This window comes from Mustela erminea, chromosome 20, assembly GCF_009829155.1.
Source record: "Mustela erminea isolate mMusErm1 chromosome 20, mMusErm1.Pri, whole genome shotgun sequence".
Lineage (NCBI taxonomy): Eukaryota > Metazoa > Chordata > Mammalia > Carnivora > Mustelidae > Mustela > Mustela erminea.
Window position 1 is genome coordinate 4217426 of NC_045633.1, and position 20315 is coordinate 4237740.

At 43.1% G+C, this 20315-nt stretch overlaps 1 protein-coding gene across 3 annotated transcripts in view; it reads left to right on the plus strand.

Annotated features, from left to right (window-relative positions):
• The first annotated feature begins 16025 nt into the window (after positions 1-16025).
• Positions 16026-20315, plus strand: part of LOC116580527 (cytochrome b-c1 complex subunit 2, mitochondrial) — a 130698-nt gene continuing 126408 nt past the window's right edge. For 2 of the 3 annotated variants that reach the window (XM_032326871.1, XM_032326866.1), the window contains exon 1: positions 16027-16215. The gene's annotated coding sequence lies outside the window, so the exon portion shown is untranslated. Of the gene's footprint in view, positions 16216-20315 lie in introns of all 3 variants that reach the window. The other variant, XM_032326869.1, reaches the window with a different exon arrangement.

The following is a 20315-nucleotide window of genomic DNA, read 5'->3' on the forward strand; positions in this document are numbered from 1 at the left end:
GTAGTGGGTGCTGATTGGGAACACATGATCGATAGGTCTGACCAGTGTTTGGACGAGACAGGAAGCAAATAATTACCCGTTAAATACATAATTACAGTTTTTCCTTGAGTGCTGAGAAATACAGGGTGTGTTTGGGTTTGTAATTTTGGAAATCATGTTTCAGCTGAGACCAGAAGTCTTAAGACACATGGTAGATGTGGGTGCGTGTTCCATTAGAACAGGACGGGAGTGTGAACTGTTAAAAGAATTGACTGTCCTTGAGGCTGGAGCCACGTGGGGACTGTAGGGTGGGGAAAACCAAGGTTTGGGGTGAACACTTGCACTTTCTGTAGGCACTTGAGGACTTAGCATAGTGATTTTAGCCAGGGAGTCCAGTGCCAAGCTGATCTTAGCTCTGCCACTTAAGAGCTGTGTTACTGAAGCACTTCTTTATCTCAGTTTCCTGATGGGGGAAATGGGGATGGTAATAATCCCACTTCATAGATGATGGTAAAGATGAAATGGTATTTAACAGTAATAAAAGACTTAGCGCCATGTATGACATGTAAGAGGTATTAGTAGTGGTTGATTCAAAAAATAGATAAATACAGACGTTTTGAAGACTTGGGGACAGTCTGTGGTGATATATGTGAATGTAAATGGCTTCGACCCAACTTCATTTCTTCTCCAGTTTGTAGGGGCTGTTGACCCCATGTGTAGCACTGTTGAATCAGAAATAGTTTTTCTGTTATTGACTGTTATTTGCTAAGGGAATCTGATGTGCCACTGAAATGATCAGAGAGAAAGAAAATACTTTTCAGTAGCATATTACAGTTATGTTTCTTGAAAAGTTGTTAATAATGGATTTAATATCTGTTGGTAACAGTTTGTACAAACTTGGTTACTTAAAAAAAATGCATCAACTGGGGATCTGAAGCTCCAGAAGTTACCCTCCTATCTCTTTGTAGTTAGTCTCCTTCTCCCGCTGGTCATTTTCTGATTTCAGGATCTACAGTAGATTAGATTTGACCGGTCTTTTAAGCAGGCTCCCCGCCGAGCAGAGAGCCCGATGCGGTACTCGATCCCAGGACCCTGAGATCATGACCTGAGCCGAAGGCAGTGGCTTAACCCACTGAGCCACCCAGGCGCCCCAGATTTGCCCGGTCTTGAACAACGTGTGAATGGAATCTTGCCATGTGTAATTCCTTTGTCTTCTTTCACTCAGCGGGTTCTTTGAGATTTATCCATGTTGTGTGCACTTACCAAAGATAAAGAAAGCCTGATCCTGGTTAAAGTGGAGAGGACAGATTTTAATCAGTAATAACTGTAGCAATCAGGAAAAGAGTCCCGCATGAATGAAACTCCACCTCGATTTGTAAGAAGGCATTTCAAGGAGAGAATGAAGAAGTAAGGCCAGGGACAAATAATGTCAGAGAAGTAACACATTACAAAAAGTAGAATAGGTATTGGTCCATATGAAACCACTTGTATTTTCTCACTGGGAGACAAGGGCTTGACTTTTCAGTGTTGATTGAACAAACAATAAATGCCTTGAGCTTCCTCAGGCAGGCACTAAGGGGGATTGGTGTTGCAGGGGGGACCTGGAGCTGTTAGAAACTATGTTAATGTTTGTTCAAGTTTGTATATGATGAACCAGGCTTGAGAAGAGGGCTCAGAGCAGTCTGGCTAGAGTTTGGTCAAGGAAGGAGTCTTGGTCAGTATAAAGTAGTTTCCTCCTTTGTATGTAGTGTGCGTATACCACGATTTGTTCATCTGTTCATCTGATGATTAGACATTTCGTTGTATCCAAGTTTTTGGTCATTGTGAATAGGCTACAATAAACATTCTTACAGAAGTCTTAAATTTCTCTTGAAATTGTTAGTGGGGTGGGGCGCCTTGGTGGCTCAATGAGTTAAGCCTCTGCCTTCGGCTCAGGTCATGATCTCAGGGTCCTGGGATGGAGCCCCACATCTGGCTCTCTGCTCAGCAGGGAGTCTGCTCCCCACCCCCCGCCTGCCTCTCTGCCTAATTGTGCTCTCTCTCTCTCTCTGTCAAATAAATAAATAAATAAAAATCTTTTTTTGTTTTTGTTTTTGTAGCTTGTGGATATAAATTGGTACTCTCTCCTTGAAGGGCAATTAAAAATAATGACACATTTAAAATACATGTAACTTTTGATCGAGCAATTCTATTTACCCTGCAGGTGTACCCCCCCCCCCATGCTTGAAAAGGTGGATATATAAGAATGTTATAACAGTAAAAGACTAAAAACAACCTAAATGTCTACATGGTACATCCATACAATGAAATTCTATTCAGCCGTTAGAGAGTACAGTTGATCCTTGAACAACATAGGGGTTGGGTGTATGACCTCTCATGCTGTGAAAAATTCATATATAAATTTTGACTCTCCCTAACTTAACTATTAATAGCCTGCTGCCAGCTGGAAGCCTGGCTGATAATACGAGCATAACACAGATTGTGTATTCTCTGTATATTATATACTGTATTCTTACAATAAGGTAAGCTAAAGAAAATGTTATTAAGAAAATCATAAGAAAGAGAAATACATTTATAGTGCTGAACTGTAAAAAAATCCACACGTAAGTGGACCCACACAGTTCAAACCTGTGCTATATTCAAGGGCCAACTGTAGATATATAGAGATAAATAATCCCAAGTCCAGTTGTTAGGGGAAAAGGAAGATGTAGGACAATGTTAACAGTATGCTCTTATCTGTATAAGAAATAAGAAAGTATAAAAGGGAGATTACAAACCTCCATGCTAATATATAGGTACAGAGTATTTCTGGAGTCAGACCTAAGAAATCTGTAAAAATGGTTCCTCTGGAGAGGGATCTGGGCATCTGGAATGTGAGAGAGTTTTAGTTACTCTTCTGCAAGATTCTTTCTTTAGTAACCGCATACGTGTCTGTTACTTGTTTTTAGTTAGAAAAGGTGTTAAAGATGTTTAGAAGGATCTGCAATTCTAGCATTCAGAAATATCCACTGTTAACATTTTGATACCTTTTCTCCCAGTCTTTTCCTTTGTGTATTTATAGGTATGTGTGTGTGAATATATACATAGCCCTGTATATATGCCGTTAAGAAACAATCCCCCAAATAATGTCAAAATTGGTATCAAACTGTACCTATAATCTTCTATATTGATTTCTAACATTTATTACTATGCTGTGATGTTTTTATGTCTGCATATTGTTTGAAAACAAAGAATATTTTTAATTTCTATAAAAATATATATGGATGTATAAAATGGGATGCATGCCAAATGTGAGCCTCAGGTGACATCATAGGGAGTTCTTGTGCTAGAATGGCCTCTCAGAGCTATCCCAAATTGGACTGAGATGGACAGGCCTTTTTACACCCTGGTATTGATGAGTCACTGGGTATGGGCCATCCCAGGAAGAAATAAGCCTCTCTGCACTGGAGGCAATCTCTGAAGCAGCTCATAGCATTCCCAAAAGTTAGGGTAACAGATCCTTCACTCAAGACGGATATGGGTAGCATATTATGGTCAGTATCCACTGCAGTCTACCCTTTTTTATGTTCAGATATATTTCTTCATATATGTTCTGGGAGTAGCAACATTATTGTTAGTGTGGGCCCCTTTCTCTTTGGGAAACTTTTAAAAAAAAGAAGGTTGATGAAACAAACTACAATTCCTGGTCTTGCAGCTAGTCTGAGGGTTATAACTGATACTCATTTTCTCCCTCTTGCTCTGTCTATTCTAGATTCCTCTTACCCTCAGCCATCACCCTCCCTGGTCCCAGTGGCTTACTTGGTGACATGACCTAGACCCTCATCCTTGAAGGGGAGGAACTCCTGGTCACTATGCCCGTTTTAGACTGAAATTGCCACACTTGTGCATTTCTGGTCAAAACTGTGTCCATTTGGGTCTCTTGAATGCCAAGCATATTCCTCCATGCCTCTGTTGTATAACCTTCTCATGCCAGAATGGTGACTCCTATTTTTGCCTGCTGGTTCCTGGATTCAAAGAACACAAAGAGCTCAGGTTGGCAGCCATAGCTCATAAGTTCAGGGGAAGTCTTGCTGTGTTCCCTTTGGAGACCTGTACCTTCCAACAGTGCAGAGCTCAGCTCCTCAGTCAGGAGGTATGGTTGGGGTTCACCACCTTTGCATCCTTAAGCTCTTTAAGAATAGCTCTATTTTCCACTGTCCCCGCCCCCCAGCAATACTGTTGTGTTTTTGTTGTTGTTGTTGTTTTTTAATTTGTTTCTTGGCTAGGGTGCATTTCAGAGGCTTCCATTTGGCCTTTCTCATAGCTGTTACTTCATAGGCCAAGGACCCAATGAGGGGTTTGTATTATCTATGAAATACATATATTCTGATATGTATTTGAGGATAGAAGAAATAACTCACACGTGGGTCTGTAGACCAGTGGGCTTCCTGTAGCCTGGACTTCGGATAGGATTTCATTTATTACCTGACACACACCCCACCCCCCCAATATGCACGTACTCTAAGAAGGGGACCGTGTTGATTCTTTGGGTCTCTAAGTATCATTGTCAATTCAGACTCTGTGGTCACAGTCCTTGAAATATTTACATATCCCCATTTTCCCAGTGCATAGTTGTCTGAATAAATGGTCTTAGGTACAGATGTTTTGGAATAATCTTTGGGGAAATACTGAAGAAATCATTACTGTGTACATTTCCCATAGTGTTGCAGGTTCCTTCCTCACGGGGACATGATCTCTTCTTGAGTTAATAAGCTCCAGGTAGAAAAACAGATTCATGTTTTGAAACTCGGCAACGAATCATGATGTTAATTGGGGTGATTGACTCAGTCTCCTGGCTGTATATTTTTTTTAAATTCATCTGAAGACAGAAACGGTATCATCAGATGTAGTAGTACCCTCATTGGATATCCATCTGTGTTTCCCCTAGGGACACCATGTTCTGTTACTTATCTCTGTGATTCTTTGTAGATCACTTCCCTTGGATTGCTCCTGTGACTTTGTATGACAATAATTGTCTAACTTGGCTTCTGAACATTAAACACCATAATCTGGACTCTATAATTTTTGGGGTCATATTTTACCTATTGCTCTCAGTAAACCCAGTTCTTTAATGGCTTCCTTTGCCATCAGATCTGGCCCATAGAGAGTCATCACTGAAGCTCCTAATGAGACAGGTGCCCCTCACAACAGTACATTTCTTATGTCCTTGACATATGGTACAGCCTCCTGACCTTCTGTAAGTGAATCATCTGGCATGTTTTTCATCTTTACATAGTGTATGGTCTCCAGCATAACCAACTGTCTGATCTTTTCAATTCTTTGTTCCACTGTCTCCGATGGCAACTCTGGTATTTTAACCTCATGTTGTATTGGGCCATCACCTTTTCCATGCTTCTAGAAACTATCCTAATAGTAAGTCACATGGTCTCCTGGGGTTCTTATGATGATGTTAAATCTTGAGTACTGGGAGATTGCACCCAAATCTAACTTTTCTGTTATCCGCTTTATGTTCCTTTCCTTTTTATCATTGATAACTTCTCTGTTTCATCATTGATGGCTTCTCTGTTATCCACCTTATGTTCCTCTCCTTTCATCAAGTGCCCTCAAAGTTCAATCCTACACATTCAGTCTCAGTTCATGCTGACTACATATTAATTACAGTTCCTTTGGGGTATAGTTCCTTTCCTCTGTTATCCTATCTAGAACATTGAGACTGAACATCATTAAGGCCTACTGGACAGTAGACATCCAAGAGCAAATCTTTTGAGGGAGGTCATTTGTTGCCTTGATGGGAAGAGATCTCTGCATTATCTCAGAACAACGTGGGAGGAATAGATCTTAATATGAAACTTTGGGCCACGTCTGGGAATATCCTCATCTAATGTGTTAAGTCCCCTTCCCCCACCCCCCCCAACCAGGGCCTTGACCTTGGCTTAGTATATTTGTCTTGATTACAAATTTAATCTTTGTAGCTTAGCCACTATGACTGAGTTTAGTCTTTACCTTACTTTAGTCTCCCACTATAGGAAATGAAAGCCACTTTGTATGCTACTGAAAAGACTGTAGTTTTTTTTTTTTTTTTTAAGATTTTATTTATTTATTTGACAGACAGAGATCACAAGTAGGCAGAGAGGCAAGCAGAGAGAGAGGAAAGGAAGCAGGCTCCCTGCTGGGCAGAGAGCCCGATGCGGGGCTAGATCCCAGGATCCTGGGATCGTGACCTGAGCTGAAGGCAGAGGCTTTAACCCACTGAGCCACCCAGGCGCCCCTCTTTTTTTTATTTATTAATTTAACAGAGAGGGAGAGTACAAAGTAGGGAGAGCAGCATGCAGAGTGGGAAGGAGAAGCAAGCTCTCTGCTGAGCCAGGAGCCAGATGTGGGACGCGATCCCAGAACCCTAGGATCATGACCTGAGCCGAAGGCAGCCGCTTAACAAACTGAGCCACCTGGGCGTCCCAAGACCGTAGTCTTTACTTTTAACTTTCAATTGATGATTAATCTCTCTTAGCTTTTCATTATATTTTTCCCAGCACATCAATCTGGCTAAGGAATAACTACCTGTTTTAGTCAGCTTGGACTACTATAACAAAATGCCATAGACTGAATGGCTTGATCAAATTGATTTCTTACAGATCTGGGAAGTCTGAGATCAAGGTGCCTGCTGCTCAGTTCAGTTCCTGGTTAGAGCGCTCTTCCTGGCAGGCAAACACCGACCTTCGCGCATTTGTTTCCATACTTGGGAGGGAAAGAAAATAGTGCCATTTAATTTAATTTATTTTTTTTAAGATTTTATTTATTTATTTGATAGAGATCACAAGTAGGCAGAGAGGCAGGCAGAGAGAGAGAGAGAGAGAGGAGGAAGCAGGCTCCCTGCTGAGCAGAGACCCCCCCCCCCCCATGCGGGGCTTCATCCCAGGACCCTGGGATCATGACCTGGGCGGAAGGCAGAGGCTTTAACCCACTGAGCCACCCAGGTGCCCTGAAGATAGTGCCATTTTAAAGATTTAAAAAATAAATCAAGAAACTTTACATAAAATCTGGTTTTGTGACTGTTCCTGAAGACAAGAAAAAGAAAAAAGGCAGTGTTGGGGAGAAAACCTGGCAGCATTGGACAACATAGCAAGAAACAGTTGGCTCTGAGAATAAGCTGCCTGTCTAAACTAGTCTAAACTGGCTTTGAGCTACCCCATAAGTCATAATCTCCACCCCTCCCAACACGGAGGCCAAGTGTCAGTTTGTCATTCACCATAAGGCTTAAACTGTTGATTTTGAGTTTCCCCTGCTTCCCGGTACTTACTTAGGTTATCTGTCTGACTCCTGTAGGTATTTGAATTACTGGCCCTTGCTCTATAGTCTTTTTATAGTCCACCTAAAGACCAGATCCAGTGAAACAAAATCACAGTGTCTGAGTATTCAGCAGCTTTATTAGAAGACAGAAAAATGTGTGTAAAATATCCATCAGCAGATAGTGGATAAATTGTAATGTAATCATACAATGCAATACCACAGCAGCACTAAAAAGGAATGAATGATTGATAAACACAAAAACATGGTTGAATCTCAATAATGCTGAGTAAAAAAATAAAACAAAAAGAGTACAGAAGGGTATTATTCCACTTATATAAAGTTCCAGAAAATGGAATTACCTGATAGTGATAGAAAGCAGACCAATAGATGGAAAGCAGAGCAGTGGCTGCCTGGGGATGGGACGAATAAATGAGGCAGGGGGAAATGAATTACAAAGGGCTGGCTATGAGGCGACTTTTGTGGTTGATGAATATATTTATTATCCTGATTGTGGTGATGGTTCTGTGGGTTTATGTATGTGTCACAGCTTAGTAAATCATACTTTGAATTTGTGTAGTTCACCTCAGTAAAACTCTAACCAAACCAAACCTAAGCAAACAAAAGCTCAAAACACAAACAAACAAAAAATCACACCAATTCTCTGCCCTATATACTAGCAGGAGCTCCATAAATGTCTACGTAAGTGTTATCGACAAGATATTTGTAGTCATTGATTGCTTACATTAATTCAGAAAGAAAAATCTGCAATTCTCATCCTGATGGCTTGCTATTAAATTTTTATCCCTAGAAATGTCACAACATTCAGATAAAAGAGAAAGTCCAAAACTTCTGGAAATGAATAACAGTCTGCCTCTGGAAAGGGGAAATAAGATGTCAAGGGAAAGGAAGGGCAAATAACTTTTATTTTTCAATTGGTTTCGTGCCTATAGTATTTCTATTAAAAAGTTCTTTTTTTAGAAATAAATTGATTATAAAAAACATGCACTGAAAGATTATATAGGAAGTGATTTGAGTATGTTTTCATTATATAAAACATACTCAAATATGTGTGTGTGTGTGTGTGTAGATAGATAGATAGATAGATAGATTTTTTTTTTAGAGAGAGAATGGACATGAGTGGGGGAAGTTGGGGAGGGGGCAGCGGTAGATGAGATAGAGAATCTTGGGCAGTCTCCGTACCGGGCTCAGAGCCCAGGCAGGGCTCGCTTTCACAGCCCTAAGTCGAAATCAAAAAGAGTTGAACATTAATCAGCTGAGCCACTCAGGAGCCCTTGTTTTCATAAAATATTTCAACCCAGAGATGACTTATTTTATTATTTATTTGAGAGAGAGAATGTGCGAGCATGAGAGGGGAGAGGGTCAGAGGGAGAAGCAGACTCCCCGCCTAGCAGGGAGCCCAGTGTGGGACCTGATGCTGGGACTCCAGGATCATGACCTGAGCTGAAGGCAGTTGCTTAACCAACTGAGCCACCCAGGCGCCCTTAACCCAGAGATGACTTATAGCTAATAAAGTAAATTAAACATGTATGAACTTCTGGTGATGAGAGAATTAAGAAACTAGTCATTTATCAAGAAGAAGGCTACACTTACACCCAATTTATTAATAACACTGAACACTAGAGTACACCAGACAATGCCTTTAGAGTTCCGAGGAAAGTAAATCAGGTATACAGACCAGGCTGAATGAAAATGTTTGCAAATGTTAAAAGACTGAAAGTAGGGCGCCTGAGTGGCACAGTCAGTTTCTTGGTTTCATCTCAAATTGTGATCTCAGGGTCATGAGATTGAGCCCCAAGGCAGGCTATGTGCTCAGCGCAGAGTCTGCTTCAGTCTCTCTCCCTTTACTCCCATTACTCCGCTGCCCCTGCTCTTGCATTCTCTCTCTAAAATAAGTAAATAAATCTTGAAAAAATAAATAAATAAAAGTTTCCCTCCGATTCTTTTATAAGTAGTTATTGAGGATATTCTCCAGAAAAACAAGAAGATAAACCAAAAAAGTAGAAATGGATTCTAGAAAAAGTGGCTCCAACCATGCAGCAGAGAAAAGGAAAGGTGGGTAGCAGGGTTAAAGAAAATTAGGTTAAGGGGAGGCAGAAGCCCAGTTTCAGTTGATGATTAGGGACAAGTACCAGGGAGCAGAAGAAAGAGAATCTCTAAAGGAGTAGAGAAAATGAAGATTTGATATGAAAAATTAGGTAAAATACACAGTTGGGAGAGGGAGGCAATCTGAAACTCTAGGAAAAACAAAGCCGTATAAGCAGTTTGTGGCTCACATATGAAGCATAAATATTTGGGCAATTGATAGTAAGGGAAGAGAATCCATTTGATCTTCATGTTCTGCACATTTTCCTTTGACTTTCTAGTGGTTCTGACAAGTTTTGTGAAGAAGAAAATGTGATTTTGGCACTCTTCTTAGCTTGGAAGTTTGCTGCTAACGTTGAGTACCCAGAGGACAGACTAGGAAAGACTTACTGACTATTATGTTGAAGGGAGGTGAGTGGAATGTGAGAAGAAAGAATGGCAGTAGTAAAACTGGAGAATTGAAATACTTTCTAATTAAGGTTGAAATATTATCTAGAGTTTCACAGTATATTATTAAAAGTTTAAAAGATAACCAACAAAAAAAGCTAAAATGGATGTAACTATTAAACGCTGAAGTGGATGTTAGCCTAATCCTTACCTTTTACAGCCAGGAGTCATTAGATACTGCGTAAAGCTGATACGAGCATATTTAGAAATGCTTAAACAATCACAAACAAACAAAAACATGTAAAAGAGGTTGGCCCTGGGGATTGATCCTAGAAGTAGAAAGGGTTATATATTTGTTGCTTTTCATCATAAATTCTTTTGTGCTAATGTTCTGTTATGATTTAGTTAGTTTCTTTTTATTTATTGTCATGCGTGCATTTCTTTGACTGGAAAAAATAGGTGCTCTTTTTTCCTGTTTATATAAAAACAATATTTTATTTTATATCTATCCTATTGAGGATGACTCCCTAAAGTGGGTCAGGCTTCGTTCCAGATCTTTTAAAATAAGCAATGATGTGGAAATTCTAAAAACACCAAGAAAATTGGAGTAAGCAATTGGTTATTTTACTGATATTTTATTCTCTACCTTAAGGAATGTATAAGAATCTTTGGCTCCTATTCACACTAGTTTTACAGTGTACAATGTAAACAGTGTACACTGTACACAGTACATTCAGTGTAGTACACTGTACACGGTACATTCACAAATGTACAGTGCACATTTTAAGAATACAAAGAATTCTTAAAATGCAACAGTAAGTAAACAAACAGCACACACACACACACACACACACACACACAAATGGGCCAAAGACCTTAACAGGTATCTCACCAAAGAAGATATGTAGTGGCAAACAGGCATTGGAAAAGATGTGACCAGCGAAATGCAAACTGAAACAACAATGAGATACCACTACATACCTAGCGGTATGGCCAAAACCCTGAACACTGACAGTACCAAATGCTGACAAGGATGTGGAGCAATAGGAACCCTCATATATTGCTGGTTAGAATGCAAAATGGTTCAGCCACTTTGGAAGACAATTTGGCAGTTTCTTACAAAACTAAATATAATCTTACCATATAATCCAGCAATCACACACTCCTTGGTATTTATCCAAATGAGTTGAAAACTTGTGTTCAGGAAAAAACCTGCATAGGAATGCCTATAGCAGCTTTATTCATAATTTCCAAAACCTGGAAGCAGCCGAGATATCCCTCAGTAGATGAATGGATAAATAAATTGTGGTACATCCGGACAATGGATTATTATTCAGCACTAAAAAACCATGAACAATCTAGTCCTGAAAAGACATGGAGGAAGCTTAAAGCATATTATTGAGTGAAAGAAGCCGATCTGAAAGGCAACATACTGTATGATTTCAATTATATGACATTCTAGAAAAGACAAACTGTGGAGACAATAGAAAGATCAGTGGTTGCCAGAGGTTGCCAGAGGTCAGGAAGAAGGAAGGATGAGTATACACAGCACAGATTTTTTTGGACAGTGAAAATACTAGTATGTTATTATAATGATGGATATATATCATTATACATTTGTCCAAACCAGCAGAATATAAATCACCAAAGGTGAACCCTAAGGTAAACTATGTACTTTGGGTGATTATGATGTGTCAATATAGGTTCATCTCTGGTAACAAATATATCATTCTGGTGAGTAATAGTGATAATGGAGAAGGAGGCCATGCATGTGTGGGCAGGGGGTATAGGGGAAATCTCCATTCTTGCCTCCTTCCATACCTTCCTTTATTGTACCTAAAACTGCTCTAAAACCATAAAATCATTAAAATAAAAAGAGACTTCCATGAAAGGAACACCATCATTATCATTATGAGAACAAGTTGGCTGATTGTCTTTCACTTCAAGCAGAACTTAAAGGTCAATAGGATAATTCTGAAATTTTATTTGTGCAAAGATTATCCAACTGGAAAAAGACAAATTTTTTTTTTTAATTTTTATTTATTTACTTGACAGAGAGGGATGACAAGCAGGCAGAGAGGGAGGAGGAAGCAGGCTCCCCGCTGAGCAGAGAGCCCGATGCGGGGCTCGATCCCAGGACCCTGAGATCATAACCCGCGCCGAAGGCAGTGGCTTAACCCACTGAGCCACCCAGGCGCCCCGAAAAAGACAAATTTTAAAGTTAATTTGTCATCTAAATAGTCACAAACTGGAGGTACCTGGCTGGCTGTCAGTAGAGCATGTCACTTTTAATCTTGGAGTCACGAGTTTGAGCCCACGTTGGGTGTAGAGATTACTTAAATAAATAAATAGATCTTTTATAAATAAATAAGTAAATAGTCACCAACTAGCTTTTTGTATTATAAGGCAAAGTTCTTCATGGTATTCATTAATAAATGTTAACCATTTATTCTTCAGTGCATTTATATTACACTTACAATACATTGTATTGTATTACTCTGTAAATGCAATTTTTAAATATATAATACTAACTACTTTTGTACCAGGTTGGCTAAGAAACTGAGTTGAAATAAAACAAATGGGTATGTGTCTTCCTTTTTAGACATCTAACCCATCAAGAATGAAACTTCACATTGGCCAGGGCTCATTTCAGATCATTTGAAATGAGCAATGAAGTAGAATACCAAGGTCACCAAGAAATGTGGACTAAGCAAATGGTTGCTCTACCACTACTATATTCCCTATCCTAAGTAATTTAAAAAGTTTTTTTTTGTTGTTTTTTTTTTGTTTGTTTGTTTTTGTTTTTTTTTTTTTTTTAAAAGTCGGCTCCATGCCCATTGTGGAGTCCCCATGGGCCTTGAACATAAAATCCTGAGATCAAGACCTGAGCTGAGATCGAGAGTCAGAAGCTTAATCCACTGAGCCGCCCAGAGACACCTAACCCTAAATATTTAAGAATCTTGAGCTACTATCCACACTAGTTTCAGATAGGCTTTTGATATTTTGTTCATATCTATGGGTTGATGCTGTTCATGAAAATTGTGGTATTTGAAAATCTTTGCCAAGAATTTTGGAATCTTAAGAATTTCACAAATGCAGCAGCTCCTGGGAGATGTGTGATTACATAACAAAGTCAACACATTATTATAACCATTACTTTATTTTACCAAATAGCTAAACTTTAAATGTACCTATTGTTTATTTGTATTTATGATTTTTCAGTCTAAATCAACTAATATGAAAAATTTGTGAAGAAAGAGACAGAAAGTGGAAAAAGGTCAAGTCATTTCTTGCATACCATTAAGTATTTTTTATTATATTTTATAAACTATAGGAATCTCAGAAAGCTTTTGTGCGTTTTTTTAAGGGTAGTGAATGAAAGACAAAGACTTTTTAGAAGGCTATTATACTTGTTATGGTGGAGTCAAGCCTAGCCTTACAATTTAGAACATAGGACACTAAGTAATTATTTATAAACATCAGCTTAACTATTGAGTTAAGTGAGAGGGCAAAATAAAGAAAATTTTAGATTTCTCTAAACTCAGAAAGTTGACTACTCTGTGCCCTTGGATTTTTTTTTTCTTTTTTAAAGATTTTATTTATTTACTTGACAGAGAGAGATTACAAGTAGGCAGAGAGGCAGTCAGAGAGAGGAGGAAGCAGACTCCCAGCTGAGCAGAGAACCCGATGCGGGGCTCCGTCCCAGGACCCTGAGATCATGACCTGAGCTGAAGGCAGAGGCCTAACCCGCTGAGCCACTCGGGCGCCCCGTGCCCTTGGATATTTTTTTAAATGGCTAAAAAGTTCTTAGCAAGATAAAAATAACATGGCAATAATACCAATGGCATTTCTATAGAATTGCTAATTTGTTTAATGCTCATAGTGACTCTATGAGATAGGTACCGTTGTTTTTTCCAACAACTGAGGAAACTGAGGTACAAAGAGATTTGTCCAAGGTCACACAGCTTTCTAGAGCAGTATTGTTTCAAAGTCCTTGTTCTTAATTACTACAGAGATTATAATGTTAAGAGAAATTGGGAAATCTGAATTTTAAGAAAGCATTATTTTAAATGTTTAAATTTTGAACTGGAGCTTCCTGGCAAGAAAGTGGAACATGAGGAATCTTAGCTGAGGAAAAATCAGAACCAGTAATTTTGGGAGACTTTTAAAATGCAAGAATGTGGGGGCACCTGGCTGGCTCAGTGGGTTAAGCCTCTGCCTTCAGCTCAGGTCATGATCTCAGGGTCCTGAGATCGAGCCCCACATCAGACTCTGCACGGCGGGGAGCCTGCTTCCCCCTCTCTCTCTGCCTGACTCTCTAGCTACTTGTGATCTCTCTCTGTCAAATAAATAAATAAAATCTTAAAAAAAAAAAGTGCAAGAATGTGTTTGAGGACAATTAGGAGTTGAACTGTGGGATGAAGAGGAGGAGCTAGCAAAGGAATAAGACCAGTAAATCAGGTAGCTTGTAGAAATCAGGAATTGTCCTTAAATAAAGGGAAGTAGGATTTTAAGAAGGGGCTAGGGGTTGGATATGCCAAGAAAATGAGGAAGGAGAAAATGGTCGGAAATTATAACTCTGTCGATCTTAAAGTGTAAGTTCATTTTGTTGTTATGAAGTCTGATTAAGCTAAGGGATAAAGTGCAAATGAAGGCAGTGACTCCTTCTTTTCAGAAATGTGTGTGAAAGAAAGGTTGATAATACAGTACCTGGAGAGAATAGTAACACTGAAATTAAAAAAAAAAAAAAAAAGACAGCGGTAACGGTGTGTTGAAAAGCAAAAAGGAAGAAGCTGGTGGATAAGGACATTGAAGATACAAGACCTTACAAAAGTAGTGGTGGAGGGAAGTGAGAAGGGGTGGCGTACACCGTCCAAGGAAGACTGGCTTTGGAAAAAAGAGGAGAACGGGTTGATTTGGTGAGAATTTTTGAGATCAGGAACACAATGTGACTATAGATACTTCAAGATGGAGAGAATATCAAACTGGAGAATTTGTAATCACATCGCTTTGATCCCTGGAAACTAAATGAAGTTATCTTTTTAGTATATATTGCACCTGGCACCTTTAATAACAAGGAAAGCTGTAAACAGTCTTTGCAAAGAATATAAAAGAAATCAGAGATTAGTGCGTGTGTGTGTGTGTTTAGGTCGGTTGCGACTTCCTCCAGTCAAACCGCCACACACTTTGTGCCCTTTTTGGAAAGAAACCAGAAATTGGGGTAATTTATTGAAGATGGACTCTGAGGACTGTAAAGGAATTGAGCCATTCTAAGGCAATATTAAAACAGAGCTGGCTCTACCAACAGAGAATTTAGTCACAAATTGGGTTGATGAGCCGGGAGATTAAGGATTCACTTTTGTACTGAAAAGTCGTGAGCAGGTGAAAGGTAGGCGCCACGGTCACGGAAACGCGCGGCTAGGAAGAGGCGACGTTCAAGGGCACATTTTGATCACGATCTCACGTTAGTCACTTCTCACGTCCATTTCCGAGCCACTGAAAATAGCCCTCTGCGGTGGGAAGAGAAATCGCATCCCAAAACCGAGGCTGTCTTTCCCGGTCTAGCTACATTCCTTTCTCACCGACTGGCCGGCGCGGCCGCCTTACGCAGTCCGCTTTCCAGCGGCACGGACGACGCCAGTCGGAGCAGGCGCTGCAGCGTCTAGATCGGCACGGGAGGGCCTGAACACTTCTCCAGACCTGCTCAGCCTTCCTCGCGAAAGCGCCTTGCCAGCAGTCAACAAGTATAGCTAACGCCATGCTAAGCTCCGAGACCCTCTTCCAGCCCAGGAGAGGCGGGAGAAGGCTCTGGCTCCTTTACCCCTTCCCGTTTCCGCAGCGGGCGACCCAGCGTCGGACGCGGACAGCACGACTCCGGCGGAGCGGCGGAGCAGCAGTAGTCTCGAGACCTGGGCAGGGGCGCCGGTGAAGGGGCCGGGGGCAGGCCTCCCAGGTCTCGGGAAAGCTCCCCAAATGGCAGGCGGGAACTCCGCTAGCGGGGCGCGCAGCCGCCACCGTGGCCGTCCTTCCGCCAGCCTCAGGCGGCCCAAGAACCATCTACAACGTCCTCACCGAGAGGTACCCGCTCATTGCGACTGGCTGAGCCAGGTGCGGCTCCGCGCGGGGGCGGGGTCTCCACGCAGCGGCCACGGTTCCCCCGCCCCGCTGGTGCGCATGCGTGCAATCCCCGCAGGAAAGCGTTTGCGCGCGTCCGGGTCGCGGCCGGCAGAGGGCGGTCCGGACCCGAGTCTGCCGCGGCGTCCCTGGCGTGTGGAAAATGCCAGCAGATGGCGGGCTAGGATCGTAGCTGCGTTGAAGGCGCGGCCCCCGCTCCGGACCGCCGGCGACCACCCGGTAACAACCCCCCCCTCCACACACACACACATCGGGAATAGCACACCGGAGACTTTTTGAGGGAAACTAGGTCGACGGCCCGCGGCGCCCGGATGGGCAGCTGAGGTGAGTGTCGGCGGCGGCGCGGGCGGCGGCGGCAGCGGCAGCGGCGCGGGGGCTGGAAGCGCGGACCCAAGATGGAGGCCGGGCGAGAGCGAGGGAGCGCGGGCGAGGAGCCGGCGGGCGGGCGAGGAGCCGGCGGGCGAGGAGCCGGCGGGCGAGCGAGGAGCCGGCGGGCGGGCCGGGCGCAGGCCCCGCGCGGAGGAGGGAGGCCGGCCGCGCGGGCCTGTGCGGGGCGGGGCAGTCGCTCGTTGTCCGAGCGCGGGCGGCGGGGGGCGCCTGTGGGCGCGGCGGGCACCCCGGAGCCCTCGTTCCCACCCCTCCCGCGGGCCCGAAGTTTCTGCCCCGGCCTGCTCGGGCACTGCAGCGACGGGCGCCGAAGCCGTTATGGCGCGCTCGGGACCGCCGCCAAGCTAGCCCTCCCCTCCTCCCTCGGCCCGGACTCTCGGGACTCGCCCGCGCCGGTGCGAATGCCGCCCGCCGCCCTGCGTTTCTGCGGTGCTGTAGCGGCGGCGTCCCAGGACAGCGAGCTCGCCTCCGCGGAGGGGCCTGGGGTCGCTCGGCGTGGCGGCCGGCCGAGGCTGCTTGCGGCTTGGTGGGGTGGGGCAGGGGGTTGGCGACGGGGGCAGAAGGGGCGTCGAGGCCAGGCTTTCCCGCTATCTGCCTTCCCCGGCGCGACGGAGCCCGCCCTGTAAAACGTGTTCAGGCCAGAGCACTGCCCCGCTGGTTTGCCAGTTCCTGGGGAGAAGAGGCCGACAGAAGTCGGTTTCCCTCCTTTCTCGGGGCGGGGGCGGGCTGAAGAGCTGGGAAGCCCGAGTGCCTGGAGTTGGACCTGGACCTTGTTCGGAGGGTCTGAACTGGGTGCTTCGTGTGTGCTCTAGGGGCTGAAAAAATCTTTCAGGTCTCAGGATTGTCACGTCACCTTTTCTACCCACGTTTGAAATGTTATCGATTCTCTTCACAGAGAATCGTGCCCGGGGCGTATAAATCGTGGGATGGTTTCGGAAGCTTATAGACCCAAAACAGTGCTGTCTGTGTGTGACGACAGCGAATTATTTGCTGTGGAAGTTCTTGTTAAGGTGGTGAATATAGTTTATTCCTAATTGTGGTCGTGACTAGAAAGGAGTATATTTTGCATCTTCTTAAGGAAATACAGTGTAAAAGTATTTGAATTGGTACAGAGAAAGTTTGGTGTTTTGTGATTTATGTGGAATTTTAGTATGAGTTTCCCTTTTAGTTTTCCGTGTGTTTTTAAGAAAACTGCAAATTTTGATGGTGATATACCTAGGAAAGTATACACAGCAATGAAACTAAAAATGATTTATTTATTGTATGTATATTGTACTGTATTTTCATATTTATAGCGATAATATCAAGATTTTTTTTAAATTGCAGGAGGCGGTGGGCGCCTGGGTGGCTCAGTGGGTTAAGCCAATGCCTTCGGCTCAGGTCATGACCTCAGGGTCCTGGCATCGAGCCCCGCATTGGCCTGTTTCTCCCTCTCACTCTGCCTGCCTCTCTACCTACTTGTAATTTCTCTCTCTGTCAAATAAATAAATAAAATCTTAAAAAAAAAAAATTGCAGAAGGGGGGATATTGAAAGATCCGGAAAGGTGGTCTGTTTGCTTTTGATACTTGTGAACACTTACAACACAGATTGTTTGCTTTCTAAATAAAATTCTGGAAAACCTACAGGGTTCTAATTTTTTTTTCTTTATATTTTTTGGGATGTATTTTAAATTTATTTAAGTGGTTTACCAGTGGTCGTTTTTACAACCCAACCAGCTACTGTTGGGTGGAAATTTCTCAGTATCCACTTTAGTTTTTGATGTTCTGACAGCTAGGAGATACTGAAATAGATGGGAAATGATGTGACTTGCATTCCTTCCCTTGAAGACAGTAATATAATTACTGTAGATTCGAATGGCTCTTTCAAAGCCTTAAGGAGTACTGTGGTGTAGGGGAAAGAGCCCTGGACTGAAGTACTTTATCATTAACTAAGCCCTGGACTGAAGTTACTTATCATTCCCTAAGTTTGTCATCTTAGGGTGTCACTCTTTGAGCTTTACTTTCCTCATCACTAAAATGAAGGTACTAAATTATATGATAGCTGTTTAACAAGATCTGTATGAAAAAGCCCTTTTTAATAGTTAAAACTTCAAACATTTTGGGGCGCCTGGATGGCTCAGTGGGTTAAAGCCTCTGCCTTCGGCTCTGGTAATGATCCCAGAGTCCTGGGATTGAGCCCCACATGGGGCTCTCTGCTCAGCAGGGAGCCTGCTTCCTCCTCTCTCTGCCTACTTGTGATCTGTTTGTCAAATAAATAAATAAAATCTTAAAAAAAAAAAACTTCAAACATTTTATGTAGTTTTTACCTTTTCCCCTTGATTCTGGATCTGTGTATCTTCATAATCAGTGCTGTGAGGATGTCTAATGCACCATGAGGGAAGAAAATGCATCTCTTTTTAGCCTGGGTTCAGGGGTACAAGAGTATCTGGCTCTAGGGGTCCCAAACAGACTAGGTTCAGGCGCTTACTGCTGAGAAAATCCAAAGGCTAAGAGACAAAAGGTGGTGAAACAAGTTTATTTCAGTGAGGCAACCACTGGGAGAACTGTTTCTCCCAAATGCTAAAACTTCTAGGTTTCCATAAGGAAAATGTGAATCTAAGGTGCGTGGGTACATGCAGGGGGGACAGTGAAGGTCAAGTCAGTCATTGTCCTAGAGTTCGTTACATGGGGTCTTGGTGGCCCAGGGCAGTCCTTATTGGTTGTGCGTGTAGTTTCGGTTCTTATCAGGGGATGCTTTGCTGGTAGGGTTGATGAGGGAGCAGGAGGCTGACTGAGGACAAAGCAAACGCTGGCGCCTTGCACCCCCTCTCCACTGGCTTCCCTCGGTAATATGCGTAACATTCCTCAGGCACCCCTGACTGCCATAAACGAGAAACAAATAATTAACTTGCAGAGATCCCAATCCTGCCAGACAGGAGTCTCCCAACTATCTTGATGTTAATGGCTTGGCAACACTGGTCTCCCGGCATCTCGCAGGCCCTCTTGAGCATATGAAGACTCCGTTGAAACTTCCCTTTCCCTCACCGTCCCCCAACCGCAGGGTACTTAACCTGCCATCCCTCACAGCCCGGGGCAGCAGCTCTTTCTGCCCACGGGCCCTGTCTCCGTGTTTTAATAAACCACCATTTTGCACCAAAGATGTCCTAAGAATTCTTTCTTGGTCATCGGCTCCAGACCTCAGCCCACCGAACCTCACCTAGGTTCTAGAACTTCATCATATGGTGCCCAGCGTGGGGCTGTGAGTCTTTATATTTGGACTCTGAGCTTCGGTGCAAAATTGGTGAGGACTTTCTCTCTCCTTTTCCTTTAGTCTCATTTCAGGGGTTTTTCAAGGAGTGTGGTCTTATTGGAACACTTGCATGTCAATTGCTCAGGCTGTAATCCTCTAGCCGGTGGCTTCTCTACGGGGAGGAGAGCATCTGCCTTTTGGCTGTAAGTTAGTACCCTGGCTGGAATGGCAATAAGACCCAGAAACTTGATGGCCTCTCTTTATTTCTGTTCTTATATAAAATTGTCTCTCTTGGGCACGGGACAGCCACCTAAGTCACCAGGACGGCTGCCAATCTTAAGACTCCCGTGTGAGGGGCACTCAGTGGGTTAAAGCCTCTGCCTTCGGCTCGGGTCTTGATCCCAGGGTCCTGGGATTGAGCCCCGCATCGGGCTCTCTGCTCAGCAGAGAGCCTGCTTCCTCCTCTCTCTCTCTCTGCCTGCCTCTCTGCCTACTTGTGATCTCTGTCAAATAAATAAAATCTTAAAAAAAAAAAAAAAAAGACTCCCGTGTGAGATTTCCTCCTGATTGATCTAATGTGATCCCCTCCACATCCCTGGTCTAGCCACGTCTGGCTGCGGGGACCTCCACCGGGAGCCGGCGGAAACCAGTACCCGATTGAATTAAAACGCAACCGGGGGACCATTTCCTGGGGAAGTTGGCTGTAAGGACCACATGTGTTGGAATGTCGCATAGACCATGATGGATTTCAGCCTTTACTATTTCTTGTCAATGTCTTCTGGTAACTACTTAAAGCTACAAAATTGGG